Source organism: Ochotona curzoniae, unplaced genomic scaffold (genome assembly GCF_017591425.1).
Source record: "Ochotona curzoniae isolate NIBS_2020 unplaced genomic scaffold, NIBS_Ocur_1.0 contig_4612, whole genome shotgun sequence".
Classification (NCBI taxonomy): Eukaryota; Metazoa; Chordata; class Mammalia; order Lagomorpha; family Ochotonidae; genus Ochotona; species Ochotona curzoniae.
The window spans coordinates 7586564-7601959 of NW_024466343.1; the positions used below are offsets into that span (position 1 = coordinate 7586564).

The following is a 15396-nucleotide window of genomic DNA, read 5'->3' on the forward strand; positions in this document are numbered from 1 at the left end:
AATTGTATTTCTATATACTCTTGTTAGCAGCAAATTTATGTGTGTTTTAAAACTGAGTGAACTACTCCTACTTTATTCTCTAATTTAACTTCCTGTAATGATTCTGCTTTTAAAACATTCAGTATAAAGACAACAGATTTATTTTTCAGTAGCATTGTTCTAATTGAAAATCTTGAATACGTGTCTAAATATGTGGATAAGAAATGTAGTATGATTAGATCAGAAAAGTGAGTAGTGACTAATTTACTGATGTGAGTAGCCACTGGTCATTGCATTTCATCTCTGTATAGTCCTTGGGGGCATTTTTATCTGAGTCATGGCCAAAAGAAAAGCCTCCCATTCATGCTTTCAATAATGCCCTCCATGAGCACATTAACAGAAGAGTAACTCAAGCACAGATTTAAAAGACTACTTTATCCTTCATCTGGGAACTGGTGGTGTCTGTTCCTGGGGGTTGTTGAGTCATTGCAGAGGCAAGCAAAACATAGCAAATACAAGCATTTTCTCAATCAATGGATATAAAAAATACAAAATTTGCCATATACAGTTTTGTAAAGCTTTTTAAAAGAAAAAAGATTAAAGAGTATTTCTGCCCAACCTCCAGAAACTGACAGGTATGTCCTATGTTTGTTGGTACACAAGTGGTACCACATCTGCACAGGACCCACTATGGTAGCCCTGCCTTTGCATGGACAATGGAGGCTTACTGACACTCAGCTACCACTGATGCTGCACTGTGCACACCAATCCAGGCTCACTGCAGTGGCCTACCCCTGCATATTCAACAGAAGCCAACAAATGTGTTTCTGCCACCTTGCATTCATGCTATACCACATCTGCTCCAGCCTATTGAAGTAACAGTACAGAAAAAGCCACACACTCACTGCTTTTTGCAACAGATCTGCACAGGCCACCAGTGTTACCAGCTTTGGGTAGCATGAAGGGTTGGATGGACTCTCTGGTGTTGTTGCTGAACACACTCTGTCCAAAGTCAGTGATTACAATTACAGAAGCTATAAGAAACTGCAAAGGGTTGGGGGGAGGGGTGGAAAGAAACTGCAATATGGTGCCCAACTGAACTCAAAGCTACAGAGCCAACCTAATGTAACAGAGTAAATGTTAGATCTAAAGAGAGTGAAAAGGATCCAATAACAATGAATACCTTCAAAGCTCCATTTTTAATAATGGACAGATCCCAGGCAAAAACATAAAGGTTCATAGTAAAACTATACTGTAAATCAAATGGACCTAATATTTACAGTACATCTCACCCAGCAGCTGCAGAATACACTTTGTTAGCAGTGCATATAAAATATTGAATAGTAGACCATGTATTATGCCACAAAACAAATTTTTTAAAAAATTTTAAAACCAGACAAGGACTCACAATAACAGCAAAACAACTATAGGATAATATCTCTAATGAACATAGTTGCAAAAATTCCCAACACAGTACTTGCAAATCAAATCCACTAGTGCATCAGAAGATCATTGACCATGATCAAATGGGGTTGATTCACAAGAACAAATCCCGTGTAGGCAGGGATGATTCAGCATACAAAAAGCAATATAACACATCACATCAGCAGAATGAAGGATAAGAATTAGATGATCATCTCAGTGGATACAGAAGAAAAAAGTCGATAAAATTCATTATCCCTTTGTGATGAAACAACAACTTGAAAAAATATTTTAAAAGGAGTGTACCTGAATAAAACAAAGACTGTATGTGATAAACCTGTTGTTGACATCCTACTGAGTAGGGAAATAATTTCATCTAACATCTGAAACAAAGCAAGGATGTCCATTTTCTCCTCTTTCAATATAGAACCAGAAACTTTAGCCAGAAAAGGAATTAGTCCAGAAAAAAAAATACAAGGCATACAAATAGAAAGAAAGTCAAATTGGCCCTATTTGCAGGTAATACAATTCCATTCATAGGAAAACCTAGATACCACAAAAAGATTATTAAAGCCAACAAGAAAAGTGAGAAAAGGTATAGAATATAAAATAAGCATAAAAAATGAGCAGCATTTCCATATTCTAACAATCAAAATTTTAAAATCATGAAAAAACTTCATTCCTACATTTGGTGATAGAGTCAAAGCAAATGAAATCAACACATCAAAGAGGTGCATTCACTACCATGATCATTGCACACTATTCACAGTAGCTAAGACACAGAGTGCCCACCATTGAAGGACTGGATACAGAAAATGCGGTGTGAAAACACATTGGAATATTAGCCATAAAAAAATGAAATCCCATAATGTATAGCAACATAGGTGGAACTTTTATGAAAATTAATCTACCTTAAATAATCCAAACAATGTCAAATACTGTATGCTCTTCCATATAAAAGCTTTCTCAAAAAGTTGATTTGAATGTAGATTAGTAATTATTACAGTCTTGGAAGGGTGTCAGGAAGGGGAGAGATGGTGGTTAATTAACAGGTCCCAGACACAGATAAAATTAACAAGTTCTAATGTTCCACAGCATACTGAGTGATTAGTGTAGAATAGCATCATATGTATGCGATGAGAGGAGTTTGAAGGCCCTAAACATAAGTGCTGAAGAGATGGAAATGCTAATCATTCAAAAGTGTGTACATGCTGACTTGTCACATGTACTCCATAACTATATATAATTATTGTGTGTTAGTTAAAAACAAAAGTTACTATTATCCACAACTTCCACCCTCCAAAAAAAAATCTCCAATTAAAAAGATCATTAGCCCCTAAGCTCCTTTTATAAATGACAAAACTGAGTCAGATATAGCTATAGCCTACCTCAACATGGGTGTGGACTGAGTCTGGGTTGTGCCAGACTGGGCTTGACTCCAGCATCCACTGGAGCTTGTGAGAACCAGGTTGGGTGTAGGTTGGGCCGGGCTAGGTCTCTGTCCCTACTGAGCCATATGGGAGCTGTGACTGGGTGTGGACCAGGCTTAGCTGGGCTGTAGCACCTAACAGTTAAAACCAGAAAAGGTAAGGACTGGTCAGGAAAGGTCACCGTTCCTTCTAGGACAGAAGGTGGAATAAGTAGAACTGGCCCATAGACAAACCAGTGTGTGCAAGAGCTGGCATTGGGAGAGGTTCTGATGGAGGAGCTTGGGGAACTCTTCTGTTGGGGCACAGTCCTTGCAGGTGAGCACAAGAACCAAGACAAGGAACAGCACAGACCAGGCCAGGGAATGTTACCCACCAGCATATGATTGGCTCAGATCTGGGACAAGCAAGGATGAGCTAGTTCAGATCACCCACTGGCAAATCCAAGAAGCTGAATGGTGTGTGGGTCAGGCCGGTCGGGCTGCAATACCAGTCAGCTTACATTAGGAGCAGGATTGGGAGCTGTCTGGGCTGGGTTGGGCTAAGCTGTAGCCCCCACCAGTGTGAGCTGAAACTGGGGGTGGCACCTGACATAGCCAGGCAATAGCACCCACTGGCAAATGTCGAGGTAAGGCAAGTCATGTCAGACTAGACCACGGTGCTCTACCAGCACACATGAGACTGGGTAGTAGGGAATGAACATAGTAGGGGGGCTGCATGGGGCTCCCCTGTTGGACCACTACCCCCACTGGTGAGCATGAGAGCTGGGATGGGGCAGACCAGGCCGGGCAGGGCTACAACACCTGTTGACCTCATGTGAACTGAATCAAGGGCAAGCCAGACTGGGTTGACTATTGCTACCAGTACATGCATAATCAGAGTGTGTGTGTGGATTGGTTGGGCTTTGCCACAGCCGCAGCTGGCAGAGACTGGCATGGGGGCGGTGGGGAGGGTGTGCACAAACTCTATCAAGTTAAACTGCAGAACCACCTGGAGAGTGCAAAATTTGGGAGTGGGCCCAGTAGGGAAAGAGTGGGAACCTCCCTCTTGGGTTGCCACTCCAACTGCTAAGCATGAGAACCAGGACTGGGGCAAACATGACTAGACAGGGAGGCACCTGCTGGCAGGTATATGGGCTGGATAGTGGGGCTGCTTGAGTTGAATTAGGCTTCAATGCCCATTGACATGTACAAGAACTAAATGGGATTTGGGACAGACTGGACCAGTCTGCTGTACATATTGGCAACCATGGGAACCAGGGCAGAGATCGGACCTGGTAGGGGTTATTGGGAGTTGCCACAACTAGGCCACAGCTCTCACTGGTTTATGTGGTCAACTGTGTGGTGGGTAGGACTGGGCTGGGCTGTAACAACCATTGGCTTGCATAGAAGATAGGACTGGAGACATAACTGACCCAGCAACCACAATCTACAGTGGGCATGTAATCTGATGGGGGTGACAGACTGTGCCGGACCCTGTATTGGCAAGCACACACAAGAATCAGGTCTGGGATCGCCTCAGATGAGGTTTCTTTGGGGATCCCCCATGTGAACCATGGACTCAGAACTTCAACCATGAAGAGAATTGCAGTGTCCATGATCTGACTGTGGAATGTTTGTGTCAGAGCCAGGCCTCTTCAGTGGCTTAGATGAAACAGTGGACAGCATGGCCAATTGCACATGGAGGATATGATGGTACATTAGAGCCTACAGAAGATACCTGGTACCAGGACAGAGGACAGAATAAATTGATCAGCTACCCTAGCCAAGTGTTGGCAGTGAAAATGTAGGTAAATGGAGACTCTAATATGGGTTATATCAGCCAGTGGATTCTGGAGAGATTTCATCATGCCTAGAGTGGCAAGATCAGCAGCAATTCAGAATTGTTGAACTATAAACCACTTGAGCAGAGCCCTCCGGGAAGGACCCACATCGGGGACCCTGGGATGGGTGGGAGGCGGAATGTGGCTTTCCCCCTTATCTCTCTGCTTCCACCGGATACAAAAAGGAAAAGAAAAGAATGTGATAACAGTGGTCTTATCCACTTTCCTCTAATCCTTGACCATTTGCGTCCTAATCAACTATGTAAACATTATCAACAAAATAAAAATAGAAAAAATACTTAAAATAAATCTTAGGAAAAAAACTGAGTCAGAGAGAGATTGGCTGAAGCTCACAAACCGACACACGAGTTGGATTAAGCACCTCAAACTACCTTTTCTAGAACTCTCTCCACCCTGTCTGTACTGTCTGCCTGAACTAACAACCCAAAAAAATTATTTTAAAGATTAAGTCTCATCTCAACTAAAATTTTCTGTTCAGAAGCACTATATAGAGCAGGACCAAAAATATTTTGAAACACAGACAAAAAGTGAAGTGAATTTTTAATGTCCTGAATAGCCTAGTTGGAAGGAGAAAATATGTCCAGTTTTTGTGAGTATTTCTATGTTAATTTCAAAATCTTTGTTTTTCCTGTTTTGTCAGTGCCACATAACTGTTTTCCTGGTATATATGAGGGTTTTTTTTTTTTAAGATGTACAGATATACAGAGAGGAGGAAAGACAGAGAGGAAGATCTTCCAACTGGTGATTCACTCCCCAAGTGGCCGCAACAGGCGGTGCTGTGCCGATCCAAAGCCAGGAGCCAGGAACTCTTCTGGGTCTCCCACACAGGTACAGAGTCACAAGGCTTTGGGCCGTCCTTGACTGCTTTCCCAGGCCACAGACAGGGAGCTGAATGGGAAGTGGAGCTGCTGGAATTAGAACTGGTGCTCATATGGGATCCTGGTGCATTCAAGGTGAGGACCTTAACTGCTGCACTAGCACACCAGGCCCTATATAAGAGTTTTAAAATAGTTAATTAGCTCAGCCTACTCTGCTGGTAAATGCATTTGTATTTAAGAGAAAAATGAATTTTATATGTAAGAAAAATCTCCTTAAAATTATCTGAGCCAACAATTGATTCTTGACATACGGAGATTTTAAGGAATTATTTATCAGGCACTCAAAACTTATTAATTGAATGAGTAAATGAGTGAGTAAGTAATGTGCATTGGTTTACTTTCCAACACTCTTTTCTACATCTGTGGTTCTTTATTTTCTTTTTAAGATTTATTTTTATTGGGAAGGTACACCTACACAAAAAAGGAGAGACAGAGAAAAAGATCTTTCATCCACTGGTTCATTCTCCAAGAGGCCACAACAGCCAGAGCTGAGCCAGTCTGCAGCCAGGAGCTTCTTCCGGGTCTTGGGTGCAGGGTCCCAAGGCTTAGGGCTATCCTCCACTTCTTTCCCAGGCCACAAGCAGGGTGCTGGAAGGGAAGTAGAGTACCCAAGGTATGAACCAGCTCCTGTATGTGAACTCAGAGGATGCAAACAAACATTTAGCCACTAGGACATTACACCAAGCCAATACTTTACTTTCTAGTGGCATTTGATAATAAATGTGCTTTATTTGAGATATAAAATATTCTAATAAAATATTCTTTCTAGCAGTATATGTCTCTGTAACACACATATACATGTGTGCTTCGGTTTTTGCAAGAAAGAGAAGAGAGAAATATTTGCAGTGTATTTCCAGCTCAGATTAGTTCTGCCTCAGTAACTCATAAATTTGCAACCATAAGAAACCAAGAAAATTAGCAACCTAGAAACATCCCATTAGAATGATTCACTCCCCAACAGAGCCAAAAAAAAAAAAATCTTGGGTAAAGCAACTACTGCTGGGTTCAACAGAGACTCAGAACTCTAAGCTCCTCTCAGTGACAGCAGCAGAATTTGAAGACTCTTTCTTATATTAACAGTTGCCTTGTAGAGTCTTGGAAATTTATATATGTACTAATAGGAAAACAAGCTGAAGAATAGCCTGCCAAAGCTTCAAGTAGAACACTAAAGAGTATCATCAATATTAGGAAGTAGCTTCTTTGACTTTTATAAAAATGCCTCTCTGTTCATCGCTACCCAGCATTAAAAATTCAGTTCAGTTTCGAGTGTATTAGATAAATATTTACCAGTGTGTGTGCGTGCGTGCGTGTGTATTACTCAGCTACAGAATAAATCTATAATGTTCAAGTACAGCTTATGGGAGCATCTCTTCTGTGTTTAAGGTAGCATTAGCAGAATGATTCCATCATATGTACCTATTCAGACATTAATAGCTCCCTGACCTACAATGCTGAGAAAGAGTTCGAAACTGTATCCTAGTTGCTGTGATCATAATGATGGCTCTCTGTCCATCCCAGAAGCAAAACCTCCTGGATAGGTGCCAGAAACAGCCAGTGTGTAAACAAGAGAGTTTAACACTGAATTCCCATCTCAAGTTCTGTAAGCTTTAACCTACCAAGCCATTTATTGGATAGGGAAATGACAGACAGATAAAGACATCTACTCTCCTCCTGGAAAAGGGTTGAATTTAAATGAGCACAAGGTAGTATGAGACTACTTGTGACTCTTTGAAAGAGTTATCATTTCACACATCTTACTGGTCACTTTGGTGGACAGTCTCTTGGTCTAGGTTGTTATTTACAAAATGGTGATGTCCATTATGCCACCAAATTTTAAAGCAAATGTTGACATTATCTCATTTGATATTGTATCACAAAGTTACAACTGCATCCTATAATGTGTTATTTAAATACAAAATACAACTGTTACATTTTTGGTGCTTGATACTACTCAATAAAATTCCACTGAGTCAGTGAATCAGGGAGTGCTACAATGTTAATTTGATCATGTCAAGGATTTCTCACTCTTTTTTTGCCTACCGAAACACATACTTGGATATCATTCCTTTCTTCTTCCTCTTCATACACACTTGCTAGAGAACATAGAGTCATGGGATGTTGCTGGGGAAAGAAGTCATCCTGCGTGATCATTTGGTATTCACAGGGACCATGCAATTCCTGACTTCCAGACCCTCTGCCTGTGCTTCTCTTGACCTCTGTGTTGAGCTGTGATTGGTGATTCTATTCCACTATTGCGTAGTTCCCATGTAATTTCACTCTATTGGGATAACATTTTGTAGATGTCCTTCCATATTAGATTGTGAGGTCTCTGTGGGGACAAAGGCTATGTCATACTTGTTTTTGCAACACTTTCATCTTGTATGGCTCATGGTAAACACTCAATAAATTTGTCATCCAGATGTGTACCCCAAAGTGTGTCTCCAGGGAGTGCTAGAGCTCTACTTGAGAGAAAATTTTAAAAGATAAAAAGCAGTGAATGAAAGAATAATGAACTCATCTAACAGCTTTATGTATATACTAGAAGTTTAATGAATGCTTCTGAAAAAAAAAATAGCTTCCTTGTAATGGTTCTCATACTTAGAGCTTTTCCAAGAAATCTTGAAAACAAGAAGTTCTAAACAATTATTTTCGATTCTGGCTAGAATTTGTTTTGATTGCACTTATAGCCAAAAACATTATCTGAGGGTCAGTTTAAGCATTTTTCTTCATAATATGAAGAAAAGTTATTCTGAGATAATCTAAGCTGAAAGTTGCAATAGTGTTTAATGAATAGAGGGATTTCCAGCACTGTTCTTCCAACTGTTAATAGCTTAAATCTTCTCTAACTTTTTTTGGAGGTAGTCTTTAAGTTTGAGGGAATGATGAGCAATAAATGTGAATCAGTGTGAAATGGAACTATATTAGGCATGCTTCTCCTTTAGAAATGTCGGCTTCTTCCAGTCACATGAAGTAGCTTATAGCTAAGAAAAAGATGCTAGTTTTTGTTTAGAATGACACCTAAGTGAAATAACAAGCAAGTTACACCTAAATTCAAAATTGAAACGTTTTTTAAAAATTAAAACCTGTAATATCTTATAATGACATTTTGTTGTGAATTTGCAGCCTATTTCCATTTAATACATCTGTGCATGAAGTATTGATATAGCTACCACATAATCTTCATCTATTTTGTATTCTCACAGTATCAATTCCCTTTTTGTGTACTTTTGAATTTCATTTTCTTCCAAGAAATGCCTTTAACATGTTTGAAAATGTGCTTCTTGCTTTAAGAATTTCTCATCTACTTCTCTGATATTTAAATGGGTGTAGTATGCCAGTTTATCAGGTTGTCTAAAATAGATAGGTCAAGAAGAAGACACTGCTTTCTCTTTGTAAAATAAATATATGAGTATGATATACATTATTTAATGAAACCAAAATATATCTTTTTAATACTTTCTTTTAAAAATAATGTATTTGATATTAATATAAAAATCGTGTGTAGTTTGTAGATAAAATTCTAAAAATATAATGATACTCTTACTAGTTTTGTTCTCATTTGTTTCTTTTTCTTTTTCATTTTTTCAATAGCATATTTTTAACATACTTTATAGTCACAGGTTTAATGTTCCACTAAACAAAGGGTTCAACAAGTAAAAATCAAAAAGATCAGTCTTCAGCAAGAATATAAACAAGAGCTATAAATAAGCACTCTCACACAACTACACTAAATTTGTGTACTGTTCCTATTAGCTGTCACAAATAAAAAAGATCTGTGACGTGTGACTTTTTGGGTCAAATTTATTTCACTAACTACAACAATTTCTAGTTGTATGTATTTTATTGCAGAATATAGGACCTCATTTTTTAATGTCTGAAAATATTTTATCATGTATATATACCACATTTTCTATATCTAGTCATCAGTTGGTGGACAACTATATTGATTCCACATCTTAGCTATTGTAAATTGAGCTGTCTCTAAATTGGTACAACCATTGTGGAAAACATTATCGAAATTTCTCAGAAATCTAAAAATTGATCTACCATTATGATTCAGCTTTTCCCATTCGTGGAAATACATTCAAAATAAATGAAATAAAAAAGCATATTTACCTCCAATAGTTTTTGTTTTTGTTTTTGTTTTGGAAACTGATTACCATGCAATAAGACAAACAAATTTTAGACCACTTGGACTTTAGGAATCCTTTCTAATCATGCTAACCTGAAATAGTAAAAACAGCCAGCATGGATGGGCTGGGACTTGAGACAATGATTAAGACAATGCTTGGAATACTCATATCCTGCAGCAGAGTGCTTCATTCAAGCCCCGATATCCTGCTTCCAATCCAGCTTCTTGCTGGTGTGCAGCCTTGGAGGAGCAGATAATAGCTCATGCAGTAGGGTCTCTTCCACCCCATGGGAGACCCAATCTGAGTCCAGGGTCCTCACTTTAGTCTGGCCAGGTCCTGACTATTGTGAGCATCAAGATAATAAGCCAGTGGATGGAAGATCTCTATCTATCTATAGCCTATTTAGCTAGTTAGCTAGCTAGCTATCATCCCTCTTTTTTCTGTCAAATAAAAATGAAACTAAATAGTTTTTTTAAAGATTTATTTATTTTTATTGCAAAGTCAGATATACAGAGAGGAAGAGAGAAAGAAAGATCTTCCATCCCCTGACCACAATGACTGGAACTGAGCCGATCAGAGGCCAGGAGCTGGAGCCTCTTCCAGATCTTCTATGTGAGTGCAGGGTCCCAAGGCTTTGGGCCATCCTTGACTGCTTTCCTAGGCCACAAGGTAAAAAGCTGGTTGGGAAGTGGGGCTGTCAGGATTAGAACCAGTGCCCATATGTGATCCCAGTGCATTCAAGGCAAGGACTTTGGCCATTAGGCCACCACAGCAGGCCCAAAAATAAATAAATTTTATCTTAAAATGCAGTAAATATTATTACAGCTTTTTAAAAAAGAAAATTGTAGATATTGTAAGTGTATGTACAATGAAAGATGTCCCTTTGTCAATATTGTTAAATTTAAATGTTAAATATTTGTAAAGAGGCAAGACAGATGATTTAGAAGCTGGCAAAATGGTGAGCCTTAATAAATCACGAAAAACATCCCTTTGTCTGGTCTGGTATTTCACCTACTATCTGTAATCCATTTGGCCACTTCTTAAGTGCTGTTTTCTGCATTCTAATTGGTCATTCATCACAAGTTTAGTAAGGAACTGCATAAAAACTGATCACTTAGAACCAGGCAAGCATGGCTCATTCCACAGGTGTAGGAAGAACTGATGCATCTGGTTGCAGAGGTGTAATCTTTTTTTTTTTTTTTTGAATGGCAGGGAGTACAGAGTGTGTGTATGTTTCCATCTACTGATTCACTTTGCAAATTAGCACCATGGCCAAGGCCAAGGCCACAATCAAGTTCTCCCATATGGGTAAACAGGAATTCAGTTACTTCATCACCACTGCTCACAGGGTAGTCTACCACTGGGAAGCTAGAGACAGGAGTCAGACTGTGAGGTAAACCCAGGTGCATCCATGCGGGACACAGCATATTAACTACTCAGGAGATAACAATCTTAGAATACTAAGCACAATACCTGGCACATGATAAACTTTCAATAAACCACAAATATGGTGATGGTATGGGTGACAAAGCAAGACACATAAGTGTAAAATTACAAATACTCATGGGGTGGGAAGAATATTATTTGTGTTAATAGTAGGTGTCCTTGGATGGCAGAGCAGTGAGATTTTCAAATTCATTTTCTCTGTATTCTCCAAAATATCTGCAAAAAGCCCCTAAACACCCACTCCCTGGTGTATTTTTGCACTCTTCTCATTTACCTTCCTCCCTCCGATTCGATTTTTGAGTCCTTTTATTTCAGTGCTATTGCCTAATGCTTGCACAAATGCATCTCTCCACTTTCTAATACTAAGAATGATCATGCTATACATTGTATTTCATTTGACTCCTACTCATTAGGAGCTGATTGTTGTAGGCAGTTGAGGCTAATTAACTCTTCCAGCTGATCTGTCTGCCTTTCCCCATCCAGTCTGTCCCCTACACGCCCATTGGTGGTAATTCCAATCATTCCATGTGTGTAAAATAAAACCCTATCTTCTTAATTTGAGTGGGATCACATTTATTATCTGACCAGATTACGAAAATACCATAGCAGAAAATTTAGTTCATCCTTCTAATAAGTCTGTTGATCTGTTCTTTCCTGTTGTCAACATCTCTACCCTTCACTAAATGGATGGTCTTTTTCTTCATCCCACCTTGGGGAGAAGATATCATGAAGGGCCACAGAAAATCATTTGCTTCTTTTAAGTGTTTCTAACAGTATAGATCAGGTGAATCAGATCCTCCATGCAGATGATATTGAATTTACCAACAGAACAAGTAGTCAATATTATCCATCAAGGTGATTTTGCCATAGCCAGCTTGTAGATCAGCTGATTCACTGACTTCAGATTCGGGTAGCCACATGCAATATGTGGTTCTACTGTGGTTCTATGATCCTCAGCATATTCATAGAAGTCTTTTTGAGCTTCACAAAGCTGCTATGGGAGATCAGGCAAAGATGGAGAAACTGCCAAACTTTGCAGACTTTGGAGGGGGGCTCACACCATTGATGCTTCTGATCTTGATGACAAATGTCAACTTGAGTTCTGCAGGTCAGCAGAAGTTGCCAGATTTTCTGGCCATCCTCACCAGCCAAGTTTCAGTTCAGTACATCTGCCTACATTCCTTGTGATGGTGCTTCGAGTTTTCACAGATCAGCTTCCTTCTTGCCTTTCAAAGCATATTCTGGGTAAACTTCTCGAGCTTGATCTTCATCTCTGCAAAATTTCTCCACTTTTTCTTAAGCGTCTCTGGCACAATAGGAACCTTTTGCTCTTCAGTACCCTCTGTGGTTCCAGCCGGAAAACTACTTTGGAAAATTCTTAACTATTGTTTTCCCAAATATTGCTGCTGCTGCTTTATTTTCTCTCTTCATTTGGAAGTTACCAACAATGTCACCTTGTGTCTAAACATTTTTTGCTTGTGTCTGAATGTTTTCTGTGATTTTTATCCCTTGCTTCATTCAAGATATTCTCTTCTGACCTATCTTTAGTTCACTAGTTCTCTTCCATTTGTGTCTAGCTGGCAGTTAAGCACACTTAATTGCCTTGATAAAAATAAGGATTTGTGATCATTCTAAATGGAATTTAGTCCTGTGAGGCCTGGTCCAGAAACTCTGATGATGCAGCTTTTTAGGGTTTAAATAAAAATAAAATAGAAGTCTGGAATGGGAACAGAAGTGGAATTCCTTGATTGACCTTGTGCTGCAATATTTGTTCTCTACCCCAGAAATTATCTCCAAGTTAAAGGTAGGGAAGGCCAGTTATCCTCTTCCTTTTTGAGTAATGATCTAGCTTAGCTCACTAATAAAAGTTGAATGGCTAAAAGAAATTATTTTGCCTCTTCCCTGAAAACAGGATGGAGAAGTAATTTTTGGCCCAATAGAAGTTCCCAGTTGGAGCCTTCATCATAAGTCATACATACTACCATTAGCTGGCTGGCATGAACCATGCTGAAGAGGGAGACAACACACAATTAAATATAACTAAAAGAGACAAGATAAAGATTATAGTAAAATCAGGAAACTAGAAGACTCTTCTCTACAAAGGAGGTGGGGTGACTCCTTGACGCTCTTCCTAGTAGTTTTTCATTTTCTTAGGTTGTCAGATTTCTCTGCTGATATGGCTAGTCTAAGGTCACATCCCCATTCCCACTTCTAGCTAGCCCCTGAGACTGCCAGGAGATCACAATGTGCCAGAGGCAGGAGAACAGGACTGGTCCATGAGCACACAAGTTTATCTTAGAACACCACTTGTATCTAAGGGCTTCGGCCAAGCCAACTGCTACCTTGCCCCCAGAATGCCCTAGCAGAGTTTGTTCCCAGACCACTCACTCTGGAACCTTCTCAGTCCTTTTCAGTCTTCTGATGCCTACCTGAAATGATCTCTGGCACACACCTCTCCCAGGAAATGCTGAGGCAGGACATTCTACGTGATGTGTTTAAGTCCTCAAATGATTTTTCAAGAGAGAAGAGAACAGTTTTGGTGTTCATCTGTGTTTTAAATAGTATCCAGGTTCTGTCCTTCTTTTAATTTTCTGTAATGCTGTTTTTATTGCAATTCAGATCTTCGATTTTCTTTATCCTAGTTTCTGCCAGGATAACTGACCTATAGAGTGTGGGCCATGACACATCTTCATACACAACAGTCAAAAACACTGACAGTTAAGACAGTGTTCATATGCGCTCATTTGGCAGTCTGATGGTGAATCCATCTTTGTTTATACAATGATTCAGAACACTCATTCTACAAGGACTTTATGATGGAAAGCAAGGTTGAGTTGCTAATGGAATAGCCCAACAAGAAAAGGCTAACTTACATGAATGAATAGGATAAACAATATCAGCTATTTGGAAGTTGATCATCAGGCAGACAAAAATGATTTTTCAGCTTTTGTTCTCATCTGTGTATTCGCTCATTCATTCAATCAGCACATATTTTTTTTGAGACCATTGGGCTAAGGAAAGATGAGCCAAAGGTCTTGTGATAGTCAGTATGTTTGCTAATACTTTTCAAAATTTTACAAGTGTTTTCAAGAAAATTTCCAATGGACTTCATAGGATTGTTTTCCTTGTTTTAAAGCTTGGTTAAAAAAAAAAAAGCCAAAAAATGAAATACCTTTTCCTTTGAAATACAGCACTTTTGGAGAGCAAGAGGCCATATTGAGGGGATGTAGATGGGTTACTAGGAATTGGATGGGTGTGCATGTGGTCATGGTGACTGTTAACCAGTCAGCTGAATATTCCAAGTGGTTGCTGTGATCTCTGGAGTTTTACATTTTAGGATTATATTCCCAGTCATATGTTATCTAATTGATACCAGTGGAAACCAACAAATTACGAAATGAGAATGACTTTACAAGTTGAGTTCAAAATCCGTTATCAAACCTGAAGTTGCATTCATTGATCAAAAATCCTATAAATGCCGCTCTTTTTTATATATAAATCTAGATCACTGTTAATTTTTTAAATAAATAAACAAGATGTGATTTTATTCAAAGTATAAATGTTTTTAAACTTGGAAAGCTAATATTTATGGTAAAATATGGTAATGATTACAAATATATGATTACCAATGGGGGCCAGCATTAGGAAGCAACAAGCTAAGCCACTACCTGTGGCGTTGCCGTCCCATAGAACAGTTCAAGTCCCAGCTGCTCTACCTCCAATCCAGCTCTTTGCTAATGTGCCTAGAAAAGCAGGAGAAGATGGGTCTCAGGGTTTGGGCCCCTGTGCTTACTTGGGAGATGTGGATGGACTTCCAGTTTCCTGGTTTCTGGGATCACCTGGAAACTGAGCCAATGAATGGAAGATACCTCCCTGGCTTTTCCTCTCTTCCTCTCTATAACTCTTTCTAATAAGTAACTAAGTCACTAAAATGATAATAATAACAATAATAATAATAATGTACCTATAGCCTCATTGTGCTCTTTAGAGAGAAGCACAATGCCTTCTAAATCAAAACACAAACTATATTACCATAAACTAGTTGATTTGTTTAAACACAAAATACAAAGACTTCAAAATAAACCTTTTTTTTCTGCATTCATTACTGAACCAATATTTCAGTTTTTCTCTGTATATGACTTTGCAATATCTCTAACCATATGCAGTACTATGCCATTATAATTTATTTGTCAAAAACTGTCTTTTTCCTTATGCAATTTTTAATGAATTTTAAAAACAATTTCTTTTATCATCTCAGGTAAGCTGAA

General features: G+C 39.0%; 1 protein-coding gene and 1 pseudogene across 1 annotated transcript in view; one reads left to right on the forward strand and one right to left on the reverse strand.

Moving 5' to 3' along the window:
* AK5 (adenylate kinase 5) overlaps positions 1-15396 on the forward strand; it is a 236446-nt gene that overhangs the window by 39631 nt on the left and 181419 nt on the right. The gene's annotated exons all lie outside the window — the stretch shown is intronic.
* On the reverse strand, positions 11743-12465 carry LOC121161053 (annotated as a pseudogene).